We start from the raw sequence: 18,717 nt of genomic DNA on the forward strand, positions 1-18,717 counted from the left end.
CTCATGGCGAGTCCGGACAACCTATTAAGTTCGGCCCATTCGTCTAGCTGATCAGTCAAGGGAAGCGGACGCTCTGGAACGTTGAATTGCGACCAGAATAGCTTGTCCACTTCACGATCTGATTGATCTTGGAAGTATTCGACCGCATCGACAGCGCTCACCGCCAAGTCCATATATGCGTCTACCGAACTCCACAGCCGATCCAGTGGGGCATACCGCGGATCTCCGAACTTCCTCCGCAGCAGAAAGGGCTTCCCAGCCGCAATATCCCCGGCTTCGCGTAGCTCCTCCTTCTTCGCCCTCATAGCAGAGTGACTGTCTTTAGTCGCCATAGTGGCCTTCTCAAGGTCCGCTGCCTTCACTCGGTTCTCTTCTTCAAGGAACTGGCAACGGTCGGCAGTGCCTTTTAATTCTACGGCCATCTTGGCCATCTTTTCTTTGCTTTCGCAATGGGCAGCCTTGTCGGCTCTTAACTCTTCGGCCACCTTCAAAGCAGCCGCATTACTAACCCTCGCTTGTTCCTTGGCTCGGGCGAGTTCTACCCGAAGGGTCTCCATGGTGGCAGCTCCGTCTGCAGTCACAACATATTAAAGATATTGGCATCATGCTGCTCTTATTGTGTGACATTCACCAGAAAACATTACTTACCCTATGATTTGTCAAGCCGCTTGTTAACAAGCTCGATGTCGGCGTCTGCCGCATCCAGTTGTCGTTTTAATTCGGCAAACTCACTAGTCCGGCTAGCCACCGGAGCTTCCACCACCTGCACATAAAGGCAGTCTGGTTATGGCCTGGCACTATGATCCTCTGTTCGCCGCCGTTCTCGACGACAACTAGAGTCTTAGGGGCTACTATCTACACAGGGCACACCTAACATGTGTGGTACTATCACATATTAGTTCACGTACCTCAAAGCCTGTCAGTAGACTCATAAAGGCTTCATGTAATCCGCTTTCGGCGGACAAAATTCTTTCCATCACCGTACCCATTAGCGTACGATGTTCTTTTGAGATGGCCGCTCGCCCCAACAGCTCCCTCAGAACGTCCGACCGCATACCAGACGGTGTCGGACTCTTTTGTTTGCTCTCTTCGAGAGCCGGATGCTGGGGACTTCGGGGGTCTATGGGGTTATCTTCTGGCCTCACCGGGTCCGGAGAGACCCTCCGTGACGACACTTCGGGGTCGCCCGCTTCTTGAGCGGAGGAGTCCAGGGGAGGCGTTTCGCTCTCCATCATCTCCGGAAGAAGATCCCCCGAAGACGAGCTCAGCTGAGAAGGGCTAAGACCCGAACTGCAAGATATATGCGGCGATTATTTTCTCAGAAGAAAGATAGTATACCTTCACTATTAAAGTATTTTTTGGATCACTTACGACTCGTTGGAGGGCCGATCCCCCCGCGGACTTTGTGCAGCAAGAGCACCCCCCGAGGCAGGACCCTCTGTTGGAGACTTCTTCTCTCGTTTGGAGGCCTCAGCTTTCGGATCCTCGGAAGCAGTCCTCTTCCTCCCCCGATTATCCTCCTTTATGGAGGCGCTCATTCCCTCGGTTGGAACTGGCAGCGATGGGGGCCCGCTTCTGCGCATATTATTCCACCTTGTATCTTCCTTTAAGGGCTCCAGGCAAGGTGCGAGCTCGAGCATCTTTTCCAATATCGGATTTTCCAAACCCTCAGGGAGGGGGGCCGAACACCGAATCATCTTTGCCTTTGTTAGCCAGTCTTGGTCAAAGAGCGATCTCTTAGAAATAACTTCATGATGAATAAAAGACGGTGTGTTCGGCTAGAGGATTTCTTACTTGTTCGGCGGCGCGGTTACTGCTCACGCCCGCGTCCTCGGTAGTATCCGGACACTCTATTTGAGATCCGAAGAATGACTTGTACATCTCCTCATGCGTCAGGCCGAGGAAACTTTGAATGGCACGCGGTCCTTCTGGGTTGAACTCCCACAAGCGAATGGGCCGGCATTTGCAAGGCTGGACTTGACGAACCAGGATAACTTGCATTACCACAACCAAATTAAAATCTCCCTCGAAGAGATCTTGAATGCGGCTATGCAGTATAGGCACGTCCTTGGCTGGACCCAGCTCAGACCTCCGCTAATCGATGACATCAGTTGTGGTGGGGGGCCCGAGCGGAAAGCGGGGGCAGCTGCCCACTTGGCACTTCTGGGATCCGTGATGTAAAACCACTCCCGTTGCCATAATCTGGACACCTTTGGAAAGTAACCTTTCGGCCACGGAGCTCCTGCCATCTTGCCTATTGACGCGCTTCCGCACGCTGCATGTTGCCCCTCGATCATCTTCGGCTTCACTTCAAAGGTCTTGAGCCACAGGTCGAAGTGAGGGGTAGTGCGGAGGAAGGCCTCACACATGACAATAAATGTCGAGATGTGGAGAAAGGAGTCCGGAGCTAGATCGTGGAAATCTAGCCCGTAATAGAACATCAAACCCCTGACGAAGGGGTCCGGAGTGAGGCCTCGGAGGAAGTGGGAGACGAACACGACGTTCTCGTTGGGTTCGGGAGTGGGGACGACCTGCCCTAGAGCAGGCAGCCGATGCGAAACCTCGGCGGTCAGGTATCTGGCCTCCCTCAACTTCTTGATATCCTCTTCCGTAATGGAGGAGGGCATCCATCGGCCTTGAAGGCTGGATCCAGACATGATTGAAGATCCGGAGCACCTGACATGGGCTTTGGGTGTTAGAACTCGAGGCGGGGGAAGGATTCGATTGAGCACGAGAGGAAAAAAGTGAAAACCTTGTCCCTTTATAAAGTTGAATATCAAGCGTCCTCTCCGTGGCCGTTTGGACTTGCCTATAATCTAGGAGTCCTAGACACGGTAGGGTTACCCATGACCGTATTAATGAGAATCCCGTGATTAGGGGAACACGATCTCTGTTTTGACAAGACGTGTCAAGAAACCGCCTCGCGTTATGTGTGGAGCTGGTTGAGGAAAAATGGTTCGAATAAGCACCGGGCCATGGCATGATGTCGTGTTACTGAAACGTGTCAGCAGATTAAGATTTGTGGAAATATTATTCTCTCTACGGTGGTATGTGGAACTTATTTTGCAGGGTCGGACACTATCCTTGTGTTCAAAATCTTCTGTGATGTATTCGGAGAAGGAACCCACCTTGCAATGCCGAAGACAATACTGCGCGCCGGACTCATCGTCATTGAAGCCTGGTTCAGGGGCTACTGAGGGAGTCCTGGATTAGGGGGTGTTCGGATAGCCGGACTATAACCTTTAGCTGGACTATGAAGATACAAGATTGAAGACTTCATCCCGTGTCTGGATGGGACTTTCCTTGGCGTGGAAGGCAAGCTTGGCAATACAGATATGTAGATCTCCTCCCATTGTAACTAACTCTGTGTAACCCTAGTCCTCTCCGGTGTCTATATAAACCGGAGGGTTTTAGTCCATAGGACGAACATACAATCATACCATAGGCTAGCTTCTAGGGTTTAGCCTCTCCGATCTCGTGGTAGATCTACTCTTGTACTACCCATATCATCAATATTAATAAAGTAGGACATAGGGTTTTACCTCCATCGAGAGGGCCCGAACCTGGGTAAAACATTGTGTCCCCTGCCTCCTGTTACCATCCAGCCTAGACGCACAGTTCGGGACCCCCTACCCGAGATCCGCAGGTTTTGACACCGACAGTCTCCATGTGTTGTTGTCTTTGTCATGCATCTCATATCATGTCATCATGTGCATTGCATTTGCATACATGTTCGTCTCATGCATCCGAGCATTTTCCCCGTTGTCCGTTTTGCATTCCGGCGCTCCTATGTCCTCCGGTGGTCCTTTCTACCTCTTTTCGTGTGTGGGTGTTAAACGTTTTCGGATTGGACCGATACTTGTCATGCGGCCTTGGTTTACTACCGGTAGACCACGTGTCAAGTTTCGTGCCATTTGGACTTCGTTTGATACTCCAACGGTTAACTGAGGGACCGAAAAGGCCTCGTGTGTGTTGCAGCCCAACACCCTTCCAAACTAGCCCAAAAACCCACCTAAACCCCTTCTATCATCTAGAGAGTTCGATCACGATCGCGTGGCCGCAAACCGCACCTCATTTGGAGCTTCCTAGCTCCTCCTACCTATAAAAAGGCATCCCCTCTCGAAATTCCGGATCAAATCCACCCTAGACCTAGACCTCTTCCCCTCCGCGCGGCCGGACACGTCCGATCACTGCTGGACACACCGCCACAGCCAATCCAGTTTTGCCACATCACCCCACCGCCATTTTCTCTCTCCTCCGCGCCCGCGCGGCCCGCCAGAGCCCGATCCGGGCCCGAGGCGCGCCGCCCGCCTCATCTCGCCCCCGCGCCCGACGGCGTGCTCGCCCGCACCGGCCGCTGCCCGCGCCGGCCTGCTTCGCCGCCGCCGACATGCCCGCGCCGGCGAGCCTCCGCTCCGGCCACCGCCCCCTGTCCCCGACCGCGCCGCCACCACTCTGGCCGGCGTCCTCCTTGCTCCCCCTCGCCGGCCCCCCATCTCCATCCTCAACTTCGGCCGACTCCGGCGTCTACAGGGCAAACTCCAGCAACCTTCGTGGTGCTACAGTGACGAACCCTAGATCTCAGATCCACAAATCGCGGTTGACTTTTCCCTCTCATTCTTTATTTTTTTGCATTCTTCCACATGTCATAACTCTGCATCCTTAGCTCTGATTCGTGCGTGTAGCATATCAAAATGTTCGCCTCGACGAGTACATCATTTCATCTTATTGCATCATTTTCATTTGAGCTCATCTTGATGCCCGAAATGCTGTTGGAAGAGGGCTATGTGAGGAATATTTCATATCTGTTTCAGCAAATGGCCTTTTGTCATTTTTGCCATGTTTAATGTGTGCATGATATGATCCTGAGCTCTACATGTGTTTTGTTAAATGCCATACCATCTTTACAGGGGTGTATGCCATGTATTTTTGTGATATTTGTGATGTCTAGCACAAGCATGCAAAGTAGTGTACTCGATGATACTGATTTCAGGGACTTAGAAATTCTCTCCTTGTCCTGCTTTTGTTGTTATGCCATATGTTCATGTTGTTTCCTAGTGATCCGTGCCTCTTTTGAGGATGATCAGTAAGTATGTTTTGTTAACATTGTGGTGCTCTATCCATCCATGTCTTTGTTTGCATTTATGGAGCAACCTATCTTGAGTCAATCAAGCTCTACTTTTGCTATAAAATGATCCTGGCAGATTGTTGACATGTTTAGCGATTTTGCCGAGGATGTTGCTATTGATCCGTGCATGCTATGTTATTGTTCTTGCCATGTATAGCTTCTATGCCATGTATTCTTGAGGGGTGTATGCTTAGATTGTCATGCCATGCTCTGTAGTGAGTGCATCGAGCTCGTTCGCATCCTTGCAATTGTATTTTCTGATCCCTTTTGGCTCAAGTTCACTAAGGGACTTTTGTTATATGCTTAGAGTAGTTTCATGCCATGCCTTTCTTTTCCATGATATGTTCACGTAGCGTGTAGTTTTCATGCTCTAAAGTGTGCTTCCTAATGATAAATTCCAGACTTGTGTTAATTTCACTAAGTCTGAAACCTGTTATCATTTGCACTTTTGCCATGCTTGTTTGAACCTGTTAATGGATGAATTAGCCGTAGCTCAGTGTTCATCTTTTGTCAAGCATCATGAGTGGATCCCTGCCATGTATTTTTTTTGTTATGTTTGAGTGCTTTAGCATATTTATCTTGTTGCATTTAGATGGCTACTCGCTGATTATCGCAGACCGGTGCCATATTTGTTTTGCTTGCCATTTCCAAACCGTGCATCCGATTCCGGTGATCTTTATATCGATTTCAACCGAAATCACCCCACCTTTCCAGTGGCACTCTTGTATTTCCAAGTTGATTCCAGGTTCAATCATTCCTTTAAAAATCATGCATATGCATCCCATATCGCATCCCGCATGTCATACCATGTTTGCATCATATGCTTGAGCATTGCACATGGTTGATTGTGTTCCTTTTGCTTGTTGTTCTTGTTTGGGTAGATCTGGGAGACGAGTTTGTGAACGAGGAGCCCGTTGAGTTCGCTTACGAGGATCAAGGCAACTCTGAGTACTTTGCAGGCAAGATGACCATACCCTCGAAATCACTTCTATCTTTGCTTGCTAGATGCTCGCTCTTTTGCTATGCCTATGCTACGATACCTACCACTTGCTTATCATGCCTCCCAAATTGCCATGTCAAACCTCTAACCCACCATGTCCTAGCAAACCGTTGTTTTGCTATGTTACCGCTTTGCTCAGCCCCTCTTATAGCGTTGCTAATTGCAGGTGAAGATTGGAGATTGTTCCTTGTTGGAACATTGTTTATTTGTTGGGATATCACAATATTATCTTGTTTATCTTAATGCACCTATATACTTGGTAAAGGGTGGAAGGCTCAGCCTTATGCCTAGTGTTTTGTTCCACTCTTGCTGCCCTAGTTTCCGTCATATCGGTGTTATGTTCCCGGATTTTGCGTTCCTTACACGGTTGGGTTATAATGGGAACCCCTTGACAGTTCGCCTTGAATAAAACTCCTCCAGCAAGGCCCAACCTTGGTTTTACCATTCGCCACCTAGCCTTTTTCCCTTGGGTTTCGCGGACTCAAGGGTCATCTTTATTTTAAACCCCCGGGCCAGTGCTTCTCTAAGTGTTGGTCCAAACTAGAGCACCGTGCGGGGCCGTCCCTTGGCAACTTGGGTTACGTTGGCTCCCGTACGCTTAGCTTATCCGGTGTGCCCTGAGAACGAGATATGTGCAGCTCCTATCGGGATTTGTCGGCACAGCGGGTGGTCTTGCTGGACTTGTTTTACCATTGTCGAGGATGTCTTGTAACCGGGATGCCGAGTCTGATCGGATTGTCTTAGGAGAAGGAATATCCTTCGTTGGCCGTGAGAGCTTGTGATGGGCGAAGTTGGGACTCCCCTGTAGGAATTTGAACTTTCAAAAGTCATGCCCGCGGTTATGGGCAGATGGGAATTTGTTAATGTCCGGTTGTAGATAACCTGAAACTTAACTTAATTAAAATGCACCAACCACGTGTGTAGCCGTGATGGTCTCTTCTCGGCGGAGTCCGGGAAGTGAACATGGTGTTGGAGTAATGTTGGACGTAGGTTGTTCTAGGATCACTTCTTGATCATAGTTGTTCGACCGTGCTTTTGCCTTCTCTTCTCGCTCTCTTTTGCGAATATGTTAGCCACCATATATGCTAGTCGCTTGCTGCAGCTCCATATCATACCTTACCTTACCTATAAGCTTAAATAGTCTTGATCGCGAGGGTGCGAGATTGCTGAGTCCCCATGACTCACAGATTCCTTCCAAACCAGATGCAGGGACCGATGATACCATTTCAGATGATATGACCGAGCTCAAGTGGGAGTTTGATCAAGACTCTCGCCGTTACTACGTGTCTTTCCTAGATGATTAGTAGTGGTGCCTAGTTGGGGCGATCGGGGACTTTGTCGCAATTGGGGATTGATCTTTATTTTGGTTCCGTAGTCGGACCATGAGTGTATTGGATGAATATAATGACTTACTTATGTATTTGTGTGACGTGGCGAGTGTAAGCCAACTATGTACCTTTCCCCTTTATTTATTTACATGGGTTGTTTGTGAAGATTACCTCTCTTGCGACATTTCTTTCAATGCGGTTATGCCTCTAAGTCGTGCTTCGACACGTAGGAGATATAGCCGCATCGAGGGCGTTACAAGTTGGTATCAGAGCCTTCCCCGACCTTAGGAGCCCCCTGCTTGATCGAATCGTTGGCGTTGTTGAGTCTAGAAAAATGTTTTGAGTCATTTAGGAATTATATATATCAGAGAGTTAGGAATTCTTTTTACTCCTCAGTCCCTTCGTCTCTCTGGTAAGGCATCCTGACGTAGAGTTTTGACTCTTCTCTCCTCAAATTTCACCAAATTTTTTTAGGATCATGCGGTTATCTTGGAATCGTTCCGATGGTTTTGTGATCAGAACATTGTTCTTGGTGCCTCCTGACATTTAGGGGTTGTGGCAGTGTCCCGGGGAGTTGAGCTCCGAGGTGTTGTTGTCACAATTTTATCGTTGAGATTCTGGAATTCCTGAGTTTCGCCGACATCGAAAATCTCTTTTATGCAGTTATTGGTGAGATAACCTCGACGCCACCAAGTACTGGGGCGGTAGTTCGGGAGTATTGCCATAACTTGTATAACGGATGCTTTTCGAAGGCTGAGGTAAATGATTTCCGAAGTTTTTCTTGGTTATGTGTTGAAGGATGGATACAACTGGATGTAGGATTTGCTAGCTTTGGGTGAGATATTATGCTTCCCCTGTATCCCCAACACCTGATTGCATAACCGGAAAGGTTCGGGAGTTTCATAGGTGGGAATTCTTGTAGGTCTAGTTCTTCCGCGGATATTTGGTTTGGGATTGGGTAATCCTCACCAAGTATTTGTTATTGTCCATACCTTGTTGTTGTATTCTTCTACCTCAATTCTAAGTGGCTTCTCAATTTATGAATATGTGACCATTTCAATTGGAATGCCTTCGTTCATTTTGTTCGGATGTGAAGACTATATGTTGCAATTTCAACCCGTTTGATTCAGCTTCAATATTTGTCTATCAATTTGCTAATGGATGTCACCCTCTTCAGGATGGCTCCTTCTAAGGGCAACAATCAGAATCAGGATCCGCCACCACCACATCCACCTCCGGAGGCATGGCAAGGTGTGATGGACGCTACCAATGCAAACACGCAGCTGATCATGCAAATTCTGCAAGAGCGCAACCAAGGCCATGGCAACAATCAGAATCAGTTTGCTACACTCAACCAGTTCCTTGCTAACCAGCCAAAGACCTTCAGCAACTGTGTCGAGGCCTCAGACGCTGATGATTGGCTCCTGGACATATGCAAGCATTTCGAGTGCAGTAACGTCAGGCCTGAGGACTTTGTCAAGTTTGCCTCCTTCCAACTCAAAGACCAAGCTGTAGAATGGTTTCAGCAATACAAATATTCCAGAGGAGGCCGTGTGATTACCTGGGATGAATTCCGTCAAGACTTCAAAGCTCATCATATTCCTCAGAGTGTGGTTGAGAGCAAGCGTGAGGAATTCCGCAACCTGAAGCAAGGCACTATGTCTGTTTACCAGTACAACATCATGTTTCAGAAGCTCACCCGTTTCTCTAAGCAAGACGTCCCTGACGAGAAGAGCATGATATATCAGTTCAGGGGTGGTCTCAGAGAAGAACTCCAGCTAGCTCTCGTCCTTTTTGAGCCGAAGAAGTACGATGATTTTTACAATATGGCAATGAAGCAAGAGGCTGCCCAACTGAAGTGCGATGCTTCCAAGAAGCGAGTCAGAGATGCAACTCCTTCTTCCTCAACTCAAGTGGCTAAGCAGCAAAAGTATTGGCTGCCTCCTCCTCCGTTCCGTCAGCCTTATCAGCAGAAGAGCAAAGGTGGCAATGGATCTTCCCACCCACCCAACCCAGGCTTTCAGAACAAGACTTTGTCTCAAGCTTCAAGATCAAGTGCTCCGTATGACCGTCCTCTCTCGGAGGTCACGTGCAACAAGTGCCAATAGAAGGGTCACTATGCCAACAAATGCTTCAACCAGAGGCGTCTCCCTCCTCCTCCTCCGGTGAGATCTGCTAGCAATGCAGTGGTCAAGCATAACCCCAAGCACGCCAAGGTCAACTTATTAACGCAGCACGGGCAGAGGACTCGTCAGATGTGATTATGGGTAACTTTCCAGTTAACTCTACTCCTGCAAAAGTTCTTTTTGACACTGGTGCGTCGCATTGTTTCATGTCAAGATCATTTGTTTCCAAGCATGACTTCATTTCGCAAATGTTGGTTAAACCTATGGGAGTGGTTTCTCCGGCTAAGTCTATGAGGGCTACTTCAATAGTCCCAGATGTTTCTATCATGATGGGCGACTTCAAGTTTCTGGCTTCTCCAATGGTCCTTGGTAACTCGGATATTGATCTTATTCTCGGAATGGACTGGCTTTCTAAGCACAAGGCTCAGCTTGATTGTGCTGCCAGGCAGATTCAATTGACTCATTCGTCTGAGGATGTAATTGTCTTTGCCGCTAATGAAGATACCATCCGTCTGTTTTCCCTCAATGAGAAGGGTGAGCTGGATGCCATCTCTCAAATTCCAGTCGTTTGCGAATATCAAGACGTCTTTCCAGAAGAGCTTCCAGGAATGCCTCCGCATCGGCCAGTTGAATTCGTCATCGATCTTGAGCCTGGCACGGAACCTGTTTGCAAATGTCCTTACAAGCTTGGACCTGAAGAGTTGAAGGAGCAGAAGAAGCAACTCGATATTCAAGAGCGAATGGGTCTCATCCGACCTAGTTCTTCTCCGTGGGGTTGTGGAGTTCTTTTTGTGAAGAAGAAGGATGGAACGGACCGACTTTGTGTCAACTACCGTCCATTGAACAAGAAGACCATAAAGAACAAGTACCCACTTCCCAACATCAACGAGCTGTTTGAAAAACTCAAAGGTGCTCAAGTATTCTCCAAGCTGGATCTCCGTATGGGCTATCATCAGATTCGCATTCATGAAGAGGATATCCCCAAGACAGCATTCAGAACAAGCTATGGTTCATATGAATACACTGTCATGTCTTTTGGCCTCGTCAACGCTCCGCCAACATTCTCTCGCATGATGAACTTCATCTTAAACCCCTACACAAATGACTTCGTCTTGGTCTACCTCGATGACATTTTGGTCTTTTCCAAGAACAAGGAAGATCATGCCAAACACTTGCGTTTGGTGCTTGATAAGCTAAGAGAACATCAGTTCTATGCCAAGTTTTCAAAGTGCGAGTTTTGGCTCGATGAGGTTCTCTACCTTGGACATATCATCTTTGCCAAGGGCATAGAGGTGAATCCTGAGAAGGTGTCTGCAATTGTGAATTGGGAACCACCTCAGAACGTGAAGCAACTCCGCAGCTTCCTTGGTCTCGCAAGCTATTGTCGAAGGTTCGTTGAGAACTTCTCAAAGATCGCGAAGCCTCTTTCCAACCTTCTACAGAAGCACGTGAAGTATGTTTGGTCCCCTGAATGTGACATTGCTTTCAACACCCTGAAAGAGAAGTTAGTCACTGCGCCAGTTCTGACTCCTCCTGATGAATCCAAACCGTTTGAGGTCTTCTGTGATTCCTCTCTTCAAGGTCTTGGCGCAGTGTTGATGCAAGAGAAGAAAGTTGTGGCTTATACCTCTCACCAGTTGAAGCCCAATGAAAAGAACTACCCCACTCATGACCTTGAGTTGGCGGCAGTTGTGCATGCTCTTTTAACTTGGAGACATCTCTTATTGGGAAGAAAAGTGGACATCTTCACTGACCACAAGAGTCTCAAGTACATCTTAACTCAGCCTAATCTCAACCTCAGGCAGACTCGTTGGGTCGAAATGATTCAAGAGTATAATCCGAGTATCAAATATACCCCAGGCAAGGCCAATGTAATTGCTGATGCATTGAGCAGGAAGGCTTACTGCAATATTCTGATTCTCAAGCCTTACCAACCCGAGCTTTGTGAAGCTTTCCGCAAACTCAATCTGCAAGTTGTTCCTCAAGGATTTCTCGCAAACCATCAAGTCTCTCCTACTTTGGAAGATCAGATTCGCGAGGCTCAACTTCTTGATGCTATGGTGAAGAAGGTGAAGATTGGGATTGCCAAGACTCAACCCAAGTACAAGTGCTATCGCCTTGATGACAAGGATACTCTATTCTTCGAGGATCGCATTGTTGTGCCTAAAGGTGACCTTTGTAAAGTCATTATGAACGAGGCTCACAATTCACTCCTCTCCATCCACCCTGGAAGTACAAAGATGTACCATGACCTCAAGCAGTCGTATTGGTGGACTCGAATGAAGCGCGAGATTGCTCAGTTCGTGAATGAATGTGATGTCTGCAGAAGAGTGAAGGCAGAACACCAACAACCAGCTGGTCTCCTCCAACCTCTTGCCATTCCAGAATGGAAGTTTGACCATATTGAGATGGACTTCGTGACTGGATTTCCAAAGTCCAAGCGTGGCAATGATGCTATATTCGTTGTCATCGACAAACTCACTAAAGTGGCTCATTTCCTTCCTATCAAAGAATCCATCACAACAGCTCAATTGGCAGAGCTATATACCTCCCGGATTGTCTCTCTGCACGGCATTCCACAGTTGATATCTTCAGATCGTGGCAGCATCTTCACCTCGAAGTTTTGGGATTCTTTTCAGAAGGCCATGGGCACCAACATCCGTTTCAGCACAGCTTTTCATCCCCAAACTAGTGGCCAAGTCGAGCGTGTCAATCAGATCCTTCAAGATATGCTTAGGGCTTGCATTATCTCTTTCGGTATGAAGTGGGAAGATTGTCTTCCATATGCCGAGTTCTCCTACAACAACAACTTCCAAGCGAGTTCGGGCAAGGCCCCATTTGAAATTCTCTATGGCAGGAAGTGTCGTACTCCTTTTAACTTGTCAGAGACCGTTGAACGTTAACTTCTTGGAAATGACTTGATTACAGAGGTAGAGGAAATGTGCAAAGTCATTCATGATAACCTCAAAGCCATGCAATCGCGCCAGAAGAGCTACTATGATAGTAAGCATCGTGATTTGGCTTTCGAGATCGGGGACCATGTTTACTTCCGGTCTCTCCAATGAAAGGTACTCGTCGCTTTGGTATCAAAGGGAAGCTTGCCCCTAGATATGTGGGTCCTTTCAAAATCGTCAGCAAGAGAGGCGATCTCGCCTATCAACTCGAGCTTCCCTCCAACTTTGCAAACGTGCATGACGTGTTCCACGTGTCTCAGCTCCGCAAGTGCTTCAAGACCCCTGACCGCACCATCAACTTCGAAGACATTGATCTCCAAGAAGACCTTTCTTATCATGAGCACCCAGTTGCTATTCTTGAAGAAACTGAGCGCAAGACTCGCAACAAGTCAATCAAATTCCTCAAAGTCAAGTGGTCACACCATTCCGACCATGAAGCCACCTGGGAACGCGAGGATCACCTCCATTCTGAGTACCCGGAGTTTTTCCAGTCCTAGATCTCGGGACAAGATCCTTTCGTAGTGGTGGAGTGTTGTAACAACCCGGATGTAATTTACCTTATATGTACTCCAACTCTTGCCGTTTCCGGCACTAAGTTATTTTATTTCCTCGTTGTCGGGTTTTTGTCTCTGAGGGAGTCCTGGATTAGGGGGTGTCCGGATAGCCGGACTATAACCTTTAGCCGGACTATGAAGATAGAAGATTGAAGACTTCGTCCCGTGTCCGGATGGGACTTTCCTTGGCGTGGAAGGCAAGCTTGGCAATACGGATATGTAGATCTCCTCCCATTGTAACCGACTCTGTGTAACCCTAGCCCTCTCTGGTGTCTATATAAACCGGAGGGTTTTAGTCCATAGGACGAACATACAATCATACCATAGGCTAGCTTCTAGGGTTTAGCCACTCTGATCTCATGGTAGATCTACTCTTGTACTACCCATATCATCAATATTAATCAAGCAGGACGTAGGGTTTTACCTCCATCAAGAGGGCCCGAACCTGGGTAAAACATTGTGTCCCCTGCCTCCTGTTACCATCCGGCCTAGACGCATAGTTCGGGACCCCCTACCCGAGATCCGTCGGTTTTGACACCGACATTGGTGCTTTCATTGAGAGTTCCTCTGTGTCGTCGCCATTAGGCTTGATGGCTCCTACTATCATCGATAGCGATGCAGTCCAGCGTGAGACTTTTCTCCCCGGACAAATCTTCATGTTCGGTGGCTTTGCACTGCGGGCCAATTCGCTTGGCCATCTGGAGCAGATTGAAAGTTACGCCCCTGGCCACCAGGTCAGGTTTGGAAGCTTAAACTACATGGCCGATATCCGTGGAGATTTGATCTTCGACGGATTCGAGCCTCTGCCTTGTGCGCCACGCGGTCACGATGAGTATGACTTAGCTCTCCCATCAGACAGTGTTAAGGAGATCGCACCAGCAGCAGCTTCGACCCTCAATTCGGAGCCAGTTGTGCCTTCCACGGACGGGTGGATGGACCCCGCCATGGAGGCCTTACCCTCAGCGGCGATCGAGCCGAACATCGACCTTACCTTGCACGATAGCCGTGTGGTTAAACTATCGGATCCTTCTCCGGCCACGGACTCCGAACCACCTGCGCCCGTTCCTATCGAATCTGATTGGGCGCCGATCATGGAGTTTACCTCCATGGATATTTTTCAGCACTCGCCCTTTGGCGACATACTGAACTCATTAAGGTCTCTCTCCTTGTCAGGAGGATCCTGGCCGAACTATGTCCGGCAGGACTGGGATGCGGACGACGAAGATATTCGAGGCCCACCCACCACCCACTTAGTAGCTACTATCAATGACTTAACCGACATGCTCGACTTTGACTCCGAAGACATCGACGGTATGGACGACGATGTGGGAGGCGAAGAGGAACCACCGCCCACAGGGCACCGGACGTCCACCTCATCACATGACGTATACATGGTGGACACACCAAAAGAAGACGACGACAAGGAACGGAAGGACGCAACGAAGGCTTGTCCCCTCGAGAAGCAGTCAAAGTGGCTGCATAAGCGCCGCCCCAAATCCAGCCTCAGTAGAAATATCGATCATACAGACCCAGCGTTGGAGCAGGGCGAACCATTGCCGGACCACGGCAATACGGATAATCAAACCGAACAAACCGATTCTGTCAAAGATAATAGTCCGGATGACATAACGCCGGACAGGCACCGGAGCAAAAGAATGCCCATCAAAGGCTTGTTGCCACCGCGAGGTGTCTGAAAAGGCAGAAGCAAAGGCTCAAGGCTGCGTAGGACACACTCCAAATTAGATGGAGTAAAGTACTCAACACAGCAGCGAAGTATGGTGGTAATCGCCCCACCAAGAGCTACCCGAAGCGGAAGTTGCTACCCAAATTCGATGAGGAGGTCCTAGATCCCCCACAACAAAAAATCAAAACAGCCACCTGGCCGGATAGATGACCTCACGGCCAACATAGAATGGCAAACAACGCCACTCAAAAGTCAATACGTGATCCACGCGAGGGCTCGCACCAAAAGGACGGCACAACTAGATCCATCTATGGACCGCGCAAGCGCACTCCAGCACATGATGCAACACACCAAACATCCGAACACCACGGCACGCCCAGATACAGGGGCGCCGCACATCCCCTATGTTTCACCGATGAGGTGTTGTACCATGAATTTCCAGAGGGATTCAAACCCATAAACATAGAGGCATACGACGGAACAACAGACCCTGGGGTCTGGATTGAGGACCATATCCTCCACATCCATATGGCTCGAGGAGACGATCTCCACACCATTAAATACTTACCCCTCAAACTCAAAGGGCCAGCTCGGCACTGGCTTAAAAGCCTCCCCAAAAACTCCATTGGAAGCTGGGAAGTGCTCGAAGACGCTTTTCGGGCAAATTTTCAAGGGACTTATGTCCGACCTCCGGACGCGGATGATTTGAGTCATATAACTCAACAGCCCGGAGAGTCAGCCCGAAAGCTTTGGAACAGGTTTCTTACTAAAAAGAACCAAATAGTTGACTGTCCGGACGCCGAAGCCTTGGCAGCTTTTAAACACCAGGCATAAGGCCGAGCCTTCCACCCTTTACCAAGTATATAGGTGCATTAAGATAAACAAGATAATATTGTGATATCCCAACAAATAAACAATGTTCCAACAAGGAATGATCTCCAATCTTCACCTGCAATTAGCAGCGCTATAAGAGGGGCTGAGCCAAGCATAAATAGTCTTGATCGCGAGGGTGCGAGATTGCTGAGTCCCTGTGACTCACATATTCCTTCCAAACCAGATGCAGGGACCGATGATACTGTTCCAGATGATATGACCGAGCTCAAGTGGGAGTTCGATGAAGACTCTCGCCGTTACTACGTGTCTTTCCCAGATGATCAGTAGTGGTGCCCAGTTGGGGCGATCGGGGACTTTGTCGCAATTGGGGGTTGATCTTTATTTTGGTACCGTAGTCAGACCATTAGTGTATTGTATGAATGTAATGACTTATTTATGTATTTGTGTGTCGTGGCGAGTGTAAGCCAACTATGTACCTTTCCCCTTTATTTATTTACATGGGTTGTTTGCGAAGATTACCTCTCTTGTGACATTGCTTTCAATGTGGTTATGCCTCTAAGTTGTGGTTCGACACGTAGGATATATAGCCGCATCGAGGGCGTTACAAGTTGGTATCAGAGCCTTCCCCGACCTTAGGAGCCCCCTGCTTGATCGAATCGTTGGCGTTGTTGAGTCTAGAAAAATGTTTTGAGTCATTTAGGAATTATATATATCGGAGAGTTAGGAATTATTTTTACTCCTCAGTCCCTTCATCGCTCTGGTAAGGCATCCTGATGTAGAGTTTTGACTTTTCTCTCCTCAAATTTCACCATTTTTTTAGGATCACACGGGTATCTTGGAATCGTTCCGATGGTTTTGTGACGAGAACATTGTTCTTGGTGCCTCCTGACATTTAGGGGTTGTGGCAGTGTCCCGGGGAGTTGAGCTCCGAGGTGTTGTCGTCACAATTTTATCGTTGAGATTTTGGAATACATGAGTTTCGCCGACATCGAAAATCTCTTTTATGCAGTTGTTGGTGAGATAACCTCGACGCCACCCAGTACTGGGGCGGGAGTTCAGGAGTATTGCCATAACTTGTATAACGGATGATTTTCGAAGGTTGAGGTAAATGATTTCTAAAGTTTTTCTTGGTTATGTGTTGAAGGATGGATACAGCTGGATGTAGGATTTGCTAGCTTTGGGTGAGATATTATGATTCCCCTGTATCCCCAACACCCGATTGCATAACCGGAAAGGTTCGGGAGTTTTATAGGTGGGAATTCTTGTAGGTCTAGTTCTTCTTCCGCGAATATTTGGTTTGGGGTTGGGTAATCCTCACCAAGTATTTGTTCTTGTCCGTACCTTTTTGTTGTATTCTTCTACCTCAATTCTAAGTGGCTTCTCAATTTATGAATATGTGACCATTTCAATTGGAATGCATTCGTTCATTTTGCTCGGATGTCCTATCTACTTTTACCATGCAATCTTCTACTATAGTGTATATGTTCTATATGTCGTGCAATGTGGTGTTCAATTAACTACTTGGTTCAATTTTGCAAATGTGATGTTCAATTCTTGAGGGTGCAATATTTCCAAGTTGTTAAGCATGCTTGGTTTGGTTAACTGTCTGATCTTCTATTTGGAGTATGTTATATTGTTCAATTGGTGTTTAGTTAACTGCTTGGTTCATTTGTTGTGGCTTGTTTCACTTGTTGTGGTGTTTAGTTAACTGCTTGGTTCAATTCTGCAATGCGATGTTCAATTGTTGTGGCTGCATTCTGTTATTGTATACCATGTGAGGAATAAATCGAATTTGGCTGTACTAAATACATGAGAAACAAATACAATTACTATATTTCCAAGTTGTTAAACATGCTTGGTTTGGTTAACTGTCTGATCTTCTATTAGGAGTATGTTATATTGTGCAATGTGGTGCTTAGTTAACGTTTGGTTCATTTGTTGTGGTGTTTGGTTCAATTCTGCAATGAGATGTTCAATTGCTGTGACTGCATTCTGTTCTTGTATACCATGTGAGGAATAAATCGAATTTGGCTGTATTAAATACATGAGAAACAAATGCAATTGCTATATTTCCAAGTTGTTAAGCATGCTTGGTTTGGTTAACTGTCTGATATTCTATTAGGAGTATGTTATATTGTGCAATGTGGTGCTCAGTTAACGTTTGGTTCATTTGTTGTGGTGTTTAGTTAACTACTTGGTTCAATTCTGCAATGCGATGTTCAATTGCTGTGGTTGCATTCTGTTATTGTATACCATGTGAGGAATAAATCAAATTTGGCTGCACTTAATACATGAGAAACATATACAAGTGCTATATTTCCTAGTTCTTAATCATGCTTGGTTTGGATAAATGGGTTTTCCATGTGGCTTGAATTAATCTAATGAATCTGCAATGTGATTATTTCTCATCAACATATTTTACTAATAGCATGCGAACCCTTACTTAACCTGATGACTAACTACCTTATATGTGTTGCAGGGAAACAATGGGAAGCACCGAGGTTTACAAGATGGTACTAACTATTATACCTTGCCTTTTTTTATTCCTTTGCCCAGTTTCCAATATAGAGAAGATATTTATGCACATCCTTGTTTTCAGGGTTCACTGACGATTACCTCTCAAACCACCTCTGTGGTCAGGAGGCGAGGAAAGTTTTCATACAAAACCCACGGTTCAATATTGAAGTGTTCCTGAAGAGGTCGAAGGATGGACTGTCAATCATCCACAGGCACTGGCCTAAAGTTGCAAAGACCTTCAACATGAATGAATGCTCAATATTAGCCTTCCGCTTCAGCAGTTTTCCAGATGAGATGCATCTCTCTATGTACCATCTATGATGCTAATTTCTAAAGGTTCTAGATGTTGCATGTGAAACTTGCTGCTGGTGCAGTTGTGTAATGGGGTAGCTGAGTGCTGAAGCTATATCATGTTGTACTCCGATGAATTTTAATTATGAAATCATGCTTCCTTAATATGGAAATGGAATATATTATTTGCTTAATATGAATGTCAATTAGATTAGTAAATGGATTATTAATAATAGGACAATTAGCCTGCTAATTGGGTTTTCCTATTGTAAACGGTTAATGAGAAAACACCGTGGGCGAT

The sequence above is a fragment of the Triticum dicoccoides genome, chromosome 3A (assembly GCF_002162155.2).
Source record: "Triticum dicoccoides isolate Atlit2015 ecotype Zavitan chromosome 3A, WEW_v2.0, whole genome shotgun sequence".
Taxonomy (NCBI): Eukaryota; Viridiplantae; Streptophyta; class Magnoliopsida; order Poales; family Poaceae; genus Triticum; species Triticum dicoccoides.